A 15,181-nucleotide genomic window follows, 5' to 3' on the forward strand; every position below is an offset into this window, starting at 1 on the left:
ACCCTAGAGGAGTTATACCAACGACTTATTTAAAAAAATGATACAAATAGCAGTCTCGTTTGGCGCTCAGCATTAAGGGGTTAGTGTTTGGCCTGGTTGATCTGGTATCAGGACAATTTGCCTGTGTGGGACATCATGTTATATGTTTGCGGCATGATGCCAGAGTGCTAGACATCAATACACCGCAGACATCATAGCAATATGACTAACATTGTTAAAGCTACGTTGAAAATACACACACAAACACAGACACGTCAAATGTACAGTTAATATATAGAATGTTTCTCATTCTCGATAAATTTATGACTTTGTAAATAGCATTCTTGGAAAGATGACAAAGATTTGATTCACAATGAAGAGATCATATACTTTCGCATGGTATGTTCCAAATTACAATTAAGTAGAAAAAATACATTCTGGCTGATTAACATAAAATTTAGAATTCTTTTCTTATTTATTTAATGTGTGTATGTGTGTGTGTATGTGTGTGTGTGTCTACTTCACTAAATAATGGTCTATTCAGTTATTAAAGTGTAGAAGAAATTAATGTAAAAACTGGAATGTCAATGTAGAATAGACTTTATGTAGCTGTAAATCTGGTCTATATCAATGACTTTTAAGATAAAAGTTCGAATATTTTTGAACCAGATATTGTTCAGTACCTTTGCAGATGTTCTTTGCCATGACTGTATACACTTGTGTCATGAACATAGTTGTATTTACGTTTATACGAAGTAAAGAAATAACAGTCCCTTACCAATATTTTATTTTCAAAGACACAATAACAGTTACAATTATATGCTTATGTAGAGCAGTTTTGAGTGCTAATTGGAAGTCTACGTTTATGCAAAACAATTATATTGCCAATTACATGTCTATGCTTTTGTAAAGCAATTCCGATTGCCATTTGAAAGCCTGTGTTTGCGGCAGCCAATTGTGATTACAGTAGCAAGTCTGTGGTTTTGTAAAGCAATTCTAAATGCCACTTGGAAGTCAATTTTGGTAAAGCAATTCCGATTGCCACTTGGAAGTCTATTTTGGTAAAGCAATTCCGATTGCCACTTGGAAGTCTATGTTTCTGTAAAGCAATTCAGATTACTAATCGGAAGTTAATGTTGGTGAAAGGCAATTCTGGTTGCCACTTGGAAGTCTGTTTTTATAAAGCAATTCTAATTGCCAATTGGAAGCCTATGTTGGTGTAAAAAATTCTCATCGCCACTTGAAAGTCTATGTTGGTGTAAAACAGTTCTGATTGCCAATTTATTATCTATGCTGGTGTAAAGTAATTCTGATTGCTAATTGCAGGTCTGTGTTTATTTAATGCAACAGTATTAAGTTGCTGTTTGTCCTGTACAAACAATTTATACTATATTAATAGTCTATGTGCGTCCCTAATGTTGAATACTTTCTTACGTATATTGGTTTGCTTTCTTTTTTATTTTCCCCCAATTTTCAGAACAATTAATATGATTGTATTCTCTGATACTCCGGGTGTGGGTGGGGATAAAGAAATCAATAATTCTGTCATTCTGTCTCCGTGGGCGCGAATAGGATTTCATGACTTGGTTCTTGATATAAAGATCTCCAAGAAGGTTTATATTTGTACAATCCTGCTGGACTTCATTTTCTGACTCCTCTCTTCTTTGAAATAAGTCAGAAAAGTCAGCATATTTGGACATGGTTTGGTGTGACCTTGATTACCTTAAAACATTCCAGCCATTATTCATTCAAGAAGCATCAAAATTCATGCACGGTAAGTGCCTGGGTCAAATCCTAAAAGTCTAGGGTGTTCTGCTTGAAATTTAAAGTAACAATGACCAATGTAGATTCTTCTGTGACACCTTTAAATTGCTTTTTAGTCACAAATAGGTTTAATACCTTTTCTTTTGTAAAGCAGCAATATATAGGTTGAAAGTAAATCTCAGTCTCAAACTCAGAATTGTATGATGTCTAGGTTTGAGTCAACGCTGTTCTTTGATAAGTGCGTGTCATAAATGAGAATAAATACAGCGCTACATCTAGTATCACTTAAACAGAATGCCATTTTTTGTTAATTTTTTTTAAGTGAAAATTAGCGTTAAATATTCAGATAAAGATTGCATGCATGTGTATAACCCAACTCTGCTAAAGATCAGATTTAGTGGAGAAATCAGAAAAGAAAACAATGTTAAGATCGACACTAAGTAAAAACGAAATAGCGACATTGTTTCCTTTTGATATACTTTCTGCTTTTTCTTAAGCTGTTGCCCGCGTATATGAACATTAATGTGTAGGGTGGTATTCAGTTTATATTTATATAAAAATATGTAAAGGCTGGGGTGTCTGTTATTTCTGCCTATTCAAAACCAAGGTAAATTAAGCAGCAAGTAATAACAATGATTTGTATCACAAAGACTTCTCATCCTAATCTGATAAAAAGAAAGCTCTGAATTTTGCTTACGTGCGTTTCCTATCTTCTCTTTGTTTTCGTTTGCCAGCTGCGTAGTGGTTTGAAAGACATACGACATCTATCAGTTAAAGCCGAGATCATAAATTGTTGCAACATATAACTGACTCGACTGTAAAATACATTACATCCTTCGCATTGCATAATTCATTACCGACATCAGATAGGAGTAGTTCTAATACCGATTGTTTTGGCATTACATACAAAAACTCAAAGCAGTCATAAATGATATCTTCTATACGTTCACTTTGTATTTAAAACAAACATGCTTTCATAAAAAAGAATAAACCGAATGAGATAAATAAAAACATGACGTTCTCAAAATATGACTGAGTAACTATTGCCTACTTCACTTCGCCTTACCTATGATTGGTTAAGAAATACATTAATAACAATGGTTGGCATACTTAAATAGCTGAGGTAGAGAAAGCTAGGTCCCAGTATTTATTATATATTTTGTATTGAGATATTGAAATATATCAGTGAAAGAAAAATGATATCGCCACAGTGGTGATATTACATTTGGAACCACTTTCTTTTTCCATTATGGAAATATCTCTGCGCTTGTGTATGTTATTCAAATGTATATTTCAATATTTAGGCCTATTTTTTCTCTCTCAATCTCTCTGAACGAAGATGCGCAGCTTTTCAAATGTTTCAATACTGTAGACCATCTTAAATGGATACACTTATTTAATTAACAAGGAGACGCCATAACAGATGCATAAAAACGAATTCGAACAAAACGTAGGCTTCAGGTATTAACTTTGCTTAATTAGTTTTTCACATGAATCCTATAAATTATTAGTGACTGAACATATATGAACTGTTGCTATTCGATTGATTTTCTACGTCATTTATGTAGCAGTGTATGCCTTTTTTACTCTACAACAAAGTGTACAATTTTTAGAGAAAAAAATCTATATTAAATATAGTAATAAAATTGTTTAAATATCGATTTTAACTCTCAACCGCAATTCTGATCATGTTAGAAAACGTTTCATAAATCGGGTATTGATGAGTTTTTATTGCAAACCAAAGTGAAGTCACAATATCAATTTTTGATGCAGTGTCTGTTAAAGAACTAGACGACAAGCTTACCAAGGTCAAAAATACGCGTTTGGATGCAAGCATGAACAAAACAAAGAGTAACAATTCATATAGGTAAACTCACAATCGGACCGCTCCGGTGGCCTAGTGGTCAGAGTGTCCGCCTCGGATGCGGGAGGTCGTGGGTTCGATCCCCGGCCGAGTCATACCAGAGACTTACAAAAATGGTACTAACAGCTGCATCGCATGGCGTTCAGCATTAAGAGGTTAGTGCTAGGACTGGTCGGTCTGGTGTTAGGATAATGTGACTGGGTGGGACATCATGTTACATGTCTGCGGCATGATGCCCCAGTGCTAGACATCACTATAAACTGCCACATTGCAGACATCGTAGCGATATGACTGAAAAATTGTTAAAGCTACGTTAAAAATCAAAGTCACATCACATCACAAACTCACAATCATTAAAATATTTTGATTAAAGATGTTACGCTCTGAAATATGTCGTGTTTCTACGGCAATGTTTACTGTTATATTCACCCAAGATATACGTTAACGAAAACAAATAATTTCTTCCATTTAATTTGAAAACAGTAATTTATTTCACGAAATACATAATTTAGAGCATTATATGTATAAGCTAAATTTGTGAGAGGTCTCTGTTTTAAAATTATTGTACAATTTCTGATCTTCATTTTATCAATGTGGTAAGGCAGCGATTTATAGTTTTGACACAGAATGGATACAAAAAGCCATGCAAACTGACGGGTTTTGATTAAAACACGTGAAGTAGAAACCTTTTGCATTGTCACAAGTGGCGAAGCAAACCAATGTTTCTTACTTCACTCGTGAAATATTTCTACTAAAAAACGCACAGATCTTCAAGTGATTTTAGTTGAATAAAATGCCATTTCATAGTGTTTCAAAACCAACTTAATAGGGCCAGGCCCATCTGCCATATTGTATGGTTTTCATTTTAAATGCATTGCTTGGTGCAATACTTAATGCATTAAAGAATGCAGGGTACCATATCACATAGATATATAATGGACTTACTGGATTTTCCCAGTCGTCCATATACAGACTAGAACCTTTTATAAAGCCAAACCTTTGGTACATTTTGACATTTTATAATCATATTGATGTATTTTTATATCGACGGCAAAAATTGGAAGTAATGAAACTAGCTGAAAGTAAAGATATGTAATAACCCCAATTTCAATCAAGCCATTTCGATAGAGATATATTATATCGATGAATCAAGCATTTCGATAGAGATATATTATATCGATGAATCAAGCCATTTCGATAAAGATACCTTATATCGATGAATCATGTCATTTCGATAAAGATGCATTATATCGATTATAATACAGAAGGAGGTCTTCATTTCTGAGATTAGTTATTGAGACTATTCTGTTGTGCTTCTATTACCTATAAATTAAATGAAAATGCAGGTAGACAACTTATTTATCATTCAATATAATAATGTAGGACCTTTCATTAGGACTAGAACGGTTTTGGAAAATATTATTTTGTACACTAATCCAGAGAAGCAGATATTTAAAAATTTATTTCCAGTGAAGATTTTCTCTTTGGGATAGAAAGGATTAATTTGTAAAAGAAACAAACGTTTTAAACAAAGGTGTGTGTTATGTATATTTGATTTAATTTAATTGTTTGTAAGTTTTAAAATCTTTTTATTTTAATTTCATTACATCTTAAAGTAATGTAATTTTGTTACTTGGAATTTTACATTTTCCAGAAATTAGTTTGACCTGACTATTTAGTCGAAAACACCTAAAAATAGAACTTATATCTTTTTGCTGACCTAGTTCCTGACCTTGATTGAGAATCAAGTAAACAACATCTTTTTTTTTTAAAATTCATTCTTAATGTGTGAATGATAATAGTGAAATCGAGGCTGACTGGGTTTACGTGACTTTAGAAGTAAATACTTCTACGCTGTTCTCGAAATTCTGGAGGGTTGACCGTCATCCGTGAATCTGTTTTGCGTCTCAAGTTACTGTATTACTTTGTCTATAGAGAAATTAGTCAGTAGGGTTTTTACACTGGAAAGTGTTTGTTTGTGACTAGTTTGGAGTTACATTGTAATTTTTGTTCAAATTATTTGGATTCTAAAAGATTGATTCTTTTTCCTGGAAATATTTGTGTGTTTATGCAGAATTCTTGGACAAAGAAATATCTTGAAATTGTATTCGGAAATTCAAACACCGGAATATTGTTTGTGAATCAACAAGGAACTCTGGATACAACAGCACAATGCTAGCTAAAGTATACGTCATCGCCTTCCATTTTGGAATTTTCTTCGGGACTCGAACTTGAATTCATTAGAACATTTCATTACTAGGACTTAAAATCTAATTCGTGGATTATTATTGGATTATTTTTGGATTTCAATCTGAAAACTGTAATTTCTTATTTTTTCATTTTTATATTGTTTTTCCATGGAAATAAATTATTTGTTACATTTTTCAAAGCTTGTTGTTTTCACTCTTTCTTTGTTACTATTTATTAGAGCCTAAACACGTAACATGAGAGTGGGGCATATTTTGATTATATCGATATCAATTGTAAGATACAGTTTTTACGGAGAACAGTTTTTTTTAAAAAATTCTTCTCACACTCTTACCTTTAAATACTGCTTGAAATATTACATGTTATGAAAATTGCGTAATGAAGAGGAATAGTGATATCATTTTGATGACTGGTGTTAAGATGAATATTCATTAGGGCACTATATATCATACTTGTATATTTATTCTTGGAGTAGAACAGTGGCTTTGCGCGAGTTTTGTATAATGTTTGCACAGCATGAATTGCACTTTCACCGGATTGCACTGCAAATATCAATATTTGAAGTTTGATATCAGGTGACACGTATTGCACGTTTCTTGGTTGCACAGATATGTGCGCCGATTTCATTCATAAAAATAAGTGTGATTGAATGGCTTACCTGTATTTTGGCCATTGAGAGAAAAACACAAAACAATCATATCAGCTCAGTATAAAAATCAGCCGGCAGCTGTGCTACTTAAAACTGTTACGATGACCTGTTCTAATACCGTAAAGTCAGTGTGTTGAACTAGAAGGCCATTGAGAAAGACAAGATTTAAACTTACAGTATGTTATTTACGATCTTAAGCAGGAAGTAGAAAGAGCACGTGCAATTGAAATCTGTAGTTAACGGGATAACTGACCATAATTGGAGATGTTTTTGTATAATTGAATATTTATGGAATATTATCGAAGAGATGTATATAATATGTGTGTCATTTATATACACAATGGAATATTATCGAAGAGATGTATATAATACGTATGTCATTTATATACACAATGGAATATTATCGAAGACATGTATATAATATGTATGTCATTTATATACACAATGGAATATTATTTATTCACATACAAGCCAACAAGCAAGAAAATAAAGGTAGTCCAGAATGAATTGTTGGCCTTTGCTCCCATTGGAATACTCTTAAATGGCACGATCCACTCGATAAATAAGTGTTGCTGTATTTTATGGGAGAATTATTTGCTGATATAAACTATGAACAGTGCATGAACAGCGTTTTACCTATTTACCCCTTACACCAAGCCCTAGAAACAATCGGAATTAGGAAAGGTACAAGCAAATAGGTCACGTACAAGGAAAACAGATCTGTAAATACCCAACTGAGATATTATGTATATTACGTCTCATACGGGTGGAGCACGAACAAAGTCGTTGATAGGACTCAAAATTACTACTTAAATGTGCTGTTCGGGCCATTAATAATATGTTTTATTACCGCTATTCTATTCTTATTATTTTTTATCATTGTAGGTATTTAGACCAACGTGCAAGCAACACATTGTATACAGGCCGAGCAATTATTTCAAAACGTCAATATTATGCTTGGTCCCAATCTTTTAATTTAGAACCTTCCAGCGATTTGGTTGATGTCGGAAATGTATTTTTACTTTCCTTTTTCTTTGTTGTGTTCCCGCTTCACTATCTTTGTCTCAAATGTCATACTTATCCATGGCTTACTTGCTATGTACGCCTGTAAGAGACACACTTTTGGCCTGGATCTGAAAAGGTGACCACAGAAAAAGATGTGGAGCAATATGTTCTACGACATGTGGAAAGTTTGCAAAGAATTTTCATCCGCTTCTTCTTTAAGAAAAGTCAGCTTATATTTCATTGTTTAAAAGCATTAAAAGGTTATAATATCTGTCTCTGTAACTGACTGATACGCTTACAAAATTAATTTTGTGTACTGAAATTTGTACCTAATGTGTATCAAAGGATGCTATTTTGTTTTCGTTCTTGTTATAAGAAACCTAATATCTAGATTACACTGGAATCTAACCAACATATCCATACAATACTTATTTTTACAAATTCTTTTTTTAACAACCGTAACATTCTTCTGCCATAAGTGTAATTATAATTTTATTTAAATAATATTTTTTTTACTAATTTAACGAAATTTTTGAACCATTCTTGTGCGAGAATTCAGGGTAATATTAAATAATAACAAAGTACACACTTACTTTTATACAGCTTTAACATGAAAAATATTCATGGCCAAAACTAAATTGGATGCTTTACCATGACTATCGATACATTCCTTCATGGAAACTAGCAGAACAGAAATATTTTTAAATTAGCCATCCATAAATTTTCACTTATTCAACTGCACCAGTTAAATCAATGAAATTTATCGTGTGCATTACAAAGATGTGTAATTCAGAGGAGTTTGATGTAAGAAACGTAAGATATGCGTTAAATCGTATACATTTACTGATATAAACCTTGGATAAACTATGTCTCAACTTAAATCGAGTTTATGCACTACCTAACGAGTTATGTTACCGAAACTCACATTTTATCTTCTGCAGTAAGGTCAACAACGAATGGTTCCTCAGTTGTTGTCATGGGTTCTCTATGTGCATAGTGCAGTACATTTTATGAATATTGACTTGGGCAGATAAATTAATAATCTTGCATCTTCTTGAAGTCTTGCAAGACAAAAACTGAGGTGTGGTTAGTTAATCAACCCATTCTTTAGGCAAGTATTCCTCACCATATCGTGTCTCCATGCAGCAGTCACTGCCAACAAAAAAAAGTTGACACCGAGAGCAGCTATTCTGGCGCCGTTTCCAGATTCCAGCTTGGTTACTGGCATGCAAGCAGGAGATGGCACGAGAAGCGAGCTGACACGATTCTACTTCTTACTTCTTTACACAAAACTGTGAGGTTATTTGTCAGAGCCGAATATATATAATAACATTGCATACTTATAGCTGTTGCTGATTATGCGAATGTGTTACCTTTCCAGTGCATGCAGTGAAATATTTGACAGATATGATAGCCATGCTGGATAAGATGTACACTTGAGCCATCTTCCCTAAAATTTGCCTCATGGGTAAGTTTAACCTATGTCGAGTTGGGATTGATCAAATTTCGTTTTCAATATGAGTAATACTTTTTACTAAGACCTATAGCATGATTTTCCATACGTGCCTTCGTCTTATGGTTCACGTACTTGTTTCTCACCTTGTTTTGAATGTTTACGCATGGGAATATAAAGTATTTGAACTGGAGATTATATCAACTATCCCAAAATGGATTTATTTTAAATTGTCAGTTATTATTGGTTGAGAGTGATAACTTAATCTAAAACTCAGATTTTTTTTGTCATATTCAGGACATGGTAGTATTGTTTGACATTTCAACAGAGAATTGCCATATTTAGGTGTACAAACTGTAGTCCCGAAGGTTCATCTGGTGATGTTATGTGTGCAGGGAATAGTCGAGTGGCTGAGGATGGATCATATGGGCATTTTTTGTTCCCTAAATTTATCTTTCGAATTTTTATGGGACCATTAGTGTAAGCTGAAATTCGACAATAGACGTCATGTAGCATCGCAGTACGGGAAGTAACACCATCATTAGTTAAGCCTTTCATTTTGAATAAGGAAAATGGAGTATACAGTTGAAATCCTATCTACCGAGGTTTTAGGTCTTGTATCTTTAGCACCTTCTTGCAATTCTTAGTAAGTTAAAGTATCAAACCAGTGACATTTTGGAAAATATCAGCTGTCTAATTAGGTTTGCAGAGAGACTGAAATGTTTCCCAATTTACCTGATTTTCAATTTCCGTCTGTGGCCTTGCCCTTTAAGTTTGGGTTTATTACTTCCTCATTATATTGGAAAGTGGTGGCTACCACACAGGTGGTTAACTAGAAGGTGTCATGGCATTATATGCACAACGTTGCCATGGTATTATTGTAAAAATAAAACATATGCATAGTATGTCACATACAGCATTACACTTTGTATTTGTTTTAATCGTGTTGAATGATTGCGACATAGTTTTATTCAGCTCGGTAACCGTCTTACTGCGGCACGTGCAGTGTGCTGGAAATAGGAACTCGCTTCATTCGTATTTTCCGTCAGTGGTTTCCACCACGTACATAACATGAAGAGTGCTAATAGTTCCGTATAGTTACATTGCGCAAATCTTTGTTCAGGAAGCTCTCTTCTTCACGATAGCGATATTTTAGTTGTAGAGGTATGCAATAATTTCTAACGTTCCTAAGGTTCCGTCAGGTCAGACAATTTTCATATGACATAATCTGTAAATAGTAAGTGATGACAAGAGTTCTAGCTTTTTAATTCCGTGTGAATTTTCTGGTTGTGACGTTTACAGATGTAATAAAACATACAATAGTTATCGTCTTGTCCATTGCACGGCATAGTGGTGTATATTTCTAGCTGACACGTGTTTTAGTGTTTAGAGCCAATGGCGTTGATCCGGTTCAATATCTGAAGGCTCAACGGTTCATGCTTCCACTCGTGTTGTTGTTGTTGTTGTGAGGTTTAACGCCATTTTCCAGCACACGATAGGCTATGCATGGCGATCAGTATTAATGGTGGAGGAAGAACCCTGGGAAAACCCTGGGAAGAACCACCGACCCACGAGAAGCTACTGGCAAGCTTTCTCACATACCCACATTGGCCGAATCCTAGACTCGCTTCCACGCGTGTCTGTGCGGACGTAAGGTCCTCGATGGGTCATTCGTCAGATGGGAAAGTAATTGAATGATATCATTCCTTTTGTACGCCCTATTATATTGAAATAAAGTCACCCCATGATCATTTTTGGCAGTGTATTTTCTTAAGTTCATGTTATATTATATGAATGCCATGGCTTCAGATTTTCATAACCGTTGAACGGTACATTTTAATATTTTTATACAGTTTCAAAGATTTGTTTTTCATATGTGAATATCACAGCTTCATAATTTCATTGTGTCAGCATACTCAGTTTTATTAAATGAACAGAACAGCTGCATACATATCGTAGTGAACAGAGGGCGTTCACACCTGGTATGCTGACATAATTTTATAACCCATGTTATGCGCACATGCTAGTGTATTTATTTAACTGAGCACTGTATCTGGAAAACAACTTCTCATTACTTTATGTCATGACGGGACTGAATTCATTATCATACAGACACACACACAGACACACGCACACACACAGACACACACACACACACACACACACACACACACACATATATATATATATATATATATATATATATATATATATATATATATATATATATATATATATATATATATATATATATATATATATATATATATATATATATATATATATATATATATATATATATATATATATATATATATATATATATATATATATAGCCAGTGAAGTTGAAAGTGACATCATTACACAATTATCGGGTAACACACTTGATTACCAGGCTTTTCTCGTTGCTCTGGAGAAATTTTCATATGAATGAATGTAAATTATTTATGCTCTTTTCGAATAATTATCATTTTACTAAGTCTGAAATTTAATTTTATTTAAACCGACATTAAAAAATTTCGTTGCCAATTAACAGCGACCCCATTCAAATAGCTACAGAACTTAATTAAATATCCGTTCAACGGACATTGGTTCAATACAGTTTTCTAAATAAAAATTAATTTTGATTTTATGACAATTTTCAAATAAAATAGGAAATTATTCGTTCCATATATGTTAAAATTTTATTCCGATAGTATCAACTTTTAGAAAAGACTTTCAAATTAATATTTAGATGTCTTTAAGACGTATTTTGAAATTATACCGTTCAGCAGAGACATATTTTAAGAAAAGAAGCAACTATATGGTTAAGTTACTAGATATTCACTTCTACCCAGGAGTATAGTTAAGCTGCTTGGTTTTTGTTGTTGCTAGAATCAGTCATGAAAACTGAAATATACTTATGGCTAAAATGGTGAAACGATAGTTTTATAGATCAAACTTCGCATGTATAGATTATATTTCTTATACTTAACACAATAAACGAATTGATTTGTGTGACAGAAACACATTTACTCATTCCTTCGCATCAGACAATATATGCTCAGTGCGTTTCGATGCTCGTGGGCATTAAGAATCAATTAATGCCAGCGATAAATAATTGAATTCTTTTACTGGCAAATGGAACTAGAATGAATTCGACAGCTCCCCGATATATTACATTGTCCTTAATTTTAGCAGATCAAATATGTTAATCTCCAATCGCCCCTCTTTCTTTTGACCCTCGTCTATTATTTACACATTTCTGTCTCTGTCTCTGTCTCTGTTTCTCTCTCTCTCTCTCTGTCTCTCTCTCTCTCTACATTTCAATTGCTACGTTTATATATCAATTCAAATGTACGTTCAAAATCTTATAAAATATATCTTCGTGCTCTTGATATCTATTATAACAGTGGTATGATATTTATGTAGACCGTAGCTGCACTGTTACATGTTAGTGGACTGCATGAGTTGCAATAATAACTGACTGCACATTGAATACTAATAGCTGAATTTCCATGTCATGTGAAAGGTACCATGAGGTTCTTGGCTGCATATTCATGCATGCCGATTTCATTCATCAAAAACCTACCACCCTGAGAGGATGACACACACTATATATATATATATATATATATATATATATATATATATATATATATATATATATATATATATATATATATATATATATATATATATATATATATATATATATATATAACACCTGCTCCTGGTACTTTCTCTGTAGATGAGTTGAATATAACATGCAGAAACATGCACAGACAACATCTTGTGCATTGTACGATTCATCAACACATTACGGATGTCAGACAGGTGATTTCAATTTCAATGACTACCAATGTTCTAGCATGACCGAATACTTGTCTATGCGCTTCAGGAATCAACACTTATATGTGTATATATCATGGTCAGTAATTTCAATGCTAATGCCTTAAGAAGAAAGAATAGGAGAGATGAAGAAAACATTTAAAGGCAGGTAGTTTACCAAGTATATCTGATTAATAATTTCCTGTTCCACTCTGGCATAGAAGTACTTGAATTGGAAATGCATAAGATATCGTTTTCGTATATAAACAGCCGACGCAAATAAAGGCCTTTAGAATGAAGAACGATTTGTGCTGATCTTTTAGTGGAATTTACCATCTATGTCGGATAAGACCACATGGTTCGCCAAATCAAGTGAACCGGTAAAAAGCGCAGCTAGACCTTTTGAATTCCTAATGACATATTATATTTTGTATATCGACGGATAAAAGATAAAAACGCCGAGAATAAAACGTTTCTCATACAAGGTCGACAGCAACAGTTACTTCTGCCAATGTCAGAATAAAGGCAGAACGTTGCAACAGGTGCTCTGCAAATTAGTAATGGGTCCATGTACAAAGCACCTCTGTGGATAATGACTTATTTCGATTGGTTATGGATAAAACAAGAGAGGAAACAACTATTAATGCATTACTATCAAAGCAAACCGAAACATTAAGGGAAATTAAGTACATCAACAATATGTTACTAAATGTTTTGTCAAAGAAAGTAAATATTTCTTTCTGGTAAAATTTGTTTCATGCAGAAAATCAAGAATTATTTGCTGCATGGAAAGAAATAATTTCAAGGCAAAGTTATGCTTTTTTGCGGAGAGGGGAGTAGGTTGGGTGGAGTGAATATCAATATTTGGCATATATTCATCAGGGGCAATATTTTTCATTCTCACGCATTAAATTCTTAGGTGTTCAATATATCTCCTATATAATTAGATCGCGTTTTCGAGCTTAACGGTGTCATGTAAGTAACTGTTGTTGAGATATGACTGTAAAAAATACCGCTGTATCTTGTCTTAACTCTTGTTGATATTTATCACGTGAACAGGATGCTATTTTTAGATCATATGTGCATTCTTTCAAAGTCAGGTAGCAGGCGCTGCACGTTTATGTTTTTAATTTTAAGAAATGCGCACCGGTTTTCTTCATCAAAATTACGTGTTGTTCAACGTATGGACCATGCGTATATCCTTTGATCAAACTGCGTTACGCGACGTTGTGGCGTGATAAGACGTAATTTCATCAAGCGTCAGGAATCGAAATGTTCATTCTAGGCAGGTATAACATTTGAAGGAAACTGACACAAAGTCACTGAAAATCATTCGGGTAAGCACATCTGTCTCTATGTATGTATGTATGTATGTATGCATGTAAAATTCCAATTTTTATGACGACCACATTTTATACAATTCGATTGGATGTAAACAGTCACGTGATAATGGTCTGCAATATATTATACATCGATAAATTCTACAGATTATTTTTGGCTCCTTTTTCCCATGCCATTTTATGTGAAGTTTTATCTATATCAACACCTTTCACCATAATAATAATAATAATAATAATAACAAACCCACACCCACCCACACCAGTGATTTCCAATCAAACTTTAAAAACTCAGATTAAAATCGTCCATTATAAGTTAAAACAATGCAACTACGCAGACCTTCCTGCACTCCACCCACCCCCCTTGCTTATGAAGGCATATGCATGCCCTACAAGCCAGTCTTCGGAAATTATTGCATTTCCTTCGACATGTCCCAGCAACTGTCATTGAAGGTCAGGGACGTTTGATGTACAAGGGATCTCACTAAAAATGGACACGGTTTGTCTTTGAAAGATCGAAACGCGCAGAAAGCAAGAACAGCGAATGCTATATAACAACTAGTGCTATACGCTAGCGTAATGTTAAAAACAGGAATAACTTGGTATAAACAAAATCAACCATTTTGTTTTAAATTTAAAAAAAAATGATCATAACAAGCTGATTGGATAACTGGCATGAGCCTCTCTGGCACTCCTGGCTGACGAATATGGCCTATGTATTCTATCGCAGTGAAGAGGCTAATGAAAGAAAACTTCGGGCTATCTAAAGGAGAAAACTTTGTTAATGAAATCAGCTGATATGATGTCAGAAAGAAAGTAAATTGGAATTATAAGGATTAAATGATCATTGTTGGGTATTTATTGATGGGTAAATTTTGTCCTAGTGAGTCACAAAATGTCCTTCGGACATTATTTACTTTGTGCGTGATTAGGTGAAATTTACACATCGATAAATACCCAACCATGATCATTTGATCCTATTATATATAAATACTGCTCAGTTGCAAACATAAATGTTGATAAATGAATGCATTTACTTTTATTTCTATACAAGTTCTGCATGCATAAAGGTCACTGTTTAAGGTAAACGGTTAAGGTTGATTTAAATTTAA

The 15,181-nt window shown here is 33.7% G+C and overlaps 1 long non-coding RNA gene across 1 annotated transcript in view; it reads left to right on the plus strand.

Moving 5' to 3' along the window:
• The first annotated feature begins 8,710 nt into the window (after positions 1–8,710).
• Positions 8,711–15,181, plus strand: part of LOC149799103 (uncharacterized) — a 252,549-nt gene continuing 246,078 nt past the window's right edge. Inside the window, exon 1 of the long non-coding RNA XR_016421077.1 lies at positions 8,711–8,937. This is a non-coding gene — a long non-coding RNA (uncharacterized LOC149799103). The remainder of the gene's footprint in view (positions 8,938–15,181) is intronic.

The sequence above is a fragment of the Sinohyriopsis cumingii genome, chromosome 5 (genome assembly GCF_028554795.1).
Source record: "Sinohyriopsis cumingii isolate HCF-2022 chromosome 5, ASM2855479v2, whole genome shotgun sequence".
Lineage (NCBI taxonomy): Eukaryota > Metazoa > Mollusca > Bivalvia > Unionida > Unionidae > Sinohyriopsis > Sinohyriopsis cumingii.